Genomic DNA, 2,313 nt, shown 5'->3' with positions numbered 1-2,313 from the left:
TGGATACAATCTCAATAAATCCTCACAATAACTGAAGGAGATGCATTATATCCTTATACTCTTTTTACAGATGTGAAAACTGACAATATGAGGGGTTCAGTGTTGCAGCCAAGGGCTCACTTGTAATATGTATTACAAATAGCAGAGGAAGATTTGAAACCATATCTTCATACTGTAAACCACATGTGTCAAACACAAGGCCCGCGGGCCAAATCCGTCCCGCCAGGCCTTGCAATGTGGCCCGCACCGCGCTGTCATCACTGCACTCCGCTGCGTTTCCATCACAATGACAGTTTATGACTGTTCAGTAAACTATTCGGCCCGCGATTTAGGCTGGATTTTAGATTTTGGCCCCTTCTCTGATTGAGTTCGACACCCCTACAACCTAGCACCTTAAGGATCAAGAGCAAGATTTGGTTGAAGGAGGAAGAGAAACAGCATTTATCCAGAGCATGAAAGTCTGGGGGTCAGGCCTGGGCCTAGAAAGACTGGAGAGACCAATGGCCCATATACTGAAATTATTTTGGGAGGTGGGACTGAAGGTCCCCAGACTCCCAGTCTCAATCTGAACAGGTTGTCCCTGAAGGCTGCTGAGCAAGGCTAACAAGAATTCTGATCCCTAAACCCTCAGCTATTTGAAGGCCCAGTGTCTTCGAGCTTCACCACTGCCTCTTTGGACCAGCAGAGTGATTGTGAAATTTCAAGCATTTCTCTTTGGCTAAATGTGATTTGCTCTCCCCTAGATCAATGAAATAATGTGTCTCCTGCTCAATTTCCAGTACCTCCTCTCACCCAGTTAAAGTGGAAACTCTGGCCTGGCTGGTGTGGCTCAGTGGTTGAGCATCAACCTATCAACCAAGAGGTCACAGTTCGATTCCAGGTCATGGCACATGCCCAGGTTGCAGGCTCGATACCCAGTGGGGGGTGTGCAGGAGGCAGCTGATCAGTGATTTTTTTTCTCATCATTGATGTTTCTATCCCTCCCGCCCCCTTTCTCTCCGAAATCAATAAAAATATATATTTTTAAAAATACATAAATATTTTCTAAAAAGTGGAAACTACCAATCTTGGAGGGTTTGTAGTAGACAAAGGTAAATTTTCAAAGGCACTTATCTCTTAGCCCCTTATTTTAACTCCTTATTTCACTTAAAAAAAAAAAAATGTTGGGTTTGAAATATAGATTATGTTTGACTGGTCACCAGTACAAATGTATTCTTACTTTACCACTATCTGTTCTGTACAGAGTCTTCGAAAATATGGTTGTGTGGTACACATTTAGAAATTGGAATAACAGAGGTGAGCTGTGGAACCAGGAAAATGTCTTAGTTTGGCTGGTTTAAAGGCACAGGTTTCCAAAAGCCCCAAACTCAATACTCAGCAAGGAAGGACACCCAGCTGGCCTATTATCTTCAGAGACAGTAAAACAGATAATATTATGGTCCAAATACTCCAAAATGTTAGTATCATACTATACTGCTGGGTGAATATATTATAGACTATTTTTTAGACTTTTTTTTTCCTTTAGAAACAAGAGCCACGCATTTTATTTGTTCATTTCTTGCATTTGAAGTACTCCTGGATGACATCCTTGACCTAAGACTCTTGGTCATAGTCCTTAACTATCATACAACCGCAACCAACAAGTTTATGGGGGTTTCCCACTGTCAGTTTTCCAGAGGCCTACTCACTCCCCTAGTTTCCTGACATCAACCTTAATTAGGTTGATTTGGTGTTCAGCACAAAGAGTCTCCACCAACTTGATATACACAATCTCACTGAAGTTGGATGGTTGCAAACACATACATACGGGCTTGACACTGGTCTCAGGCTTTGGCAACTTGGCAAATTTTTCATGCTAGGCCCTGTGGATGATTCTAGTATTCAGTACAGCTTGTTTTGTACATTAGTACTAACATCCATTATACCTCTAGCAACAATGCATTCCTTAGCCATGGTGGTGGGTTCCAAGTGAAGCAGGATTTAAAAAAAAAATTTTTTTTCCAACCACAGCTTACAGTCAATATTATTTTGTATTAATTTCAAGAAAATAGCATAGTGGTTAGACAATCACATATTTTACAATGTGTTCCCCCCAATAGTTCCAGTACCAATCTAGCACCATACATCGCTATTACAATATTATGGACTGTGAGGAGTCAGGCAGTTTAGGGTAAGGATCCAGGGGAGGGAAGATATCGTATTTCCCCGAAAATAAGACATCCCCTGAAAATAAGACCTAGTGCAACTTTGGGAGAAAAAATTAATATAAGACACTGTCTTATTTTCGGGGAAACAGGGTAGTAGATAAAGAAG

General features: G+C 41.3%; 1 pseudogene; it reads right to left on the bottom strand.

Moving 5' to 3' along the window:
• Window positions 1-1,525: 1,525 nt before the first annotated feature.
• Window positions 1,526-1,953, bottom strand: LOC118721951 (annotated as a pseudogene).
• Window positions 1,954-2,313: the final 360 nt, after the last annotated feature.

The sequence above is a fragment of the Pipistrellus kuhlii genome, unplaced genomic scaffold (genome assembly GCF_014108245.1).
Source record: "Pipistrellus kuhlii isolate mPipKuh1 unplaced genomic scaffold, mPipKuh1.p scaffold_m20_p_19, whole genome shotgun sequence".
NCBI classification, from domain to species: Eukaryota; Metazoa; Chordata; class Mammalia; order Chiroptera; family Vespertilionidae; genus Pipistrellus; species Pipistrellus kuhlii.
The sequence above is the reverse complement of the archived record's forward strand: the minus strand, read 5'-3'. Positions and strand labels throughout refer to the sequence as shown.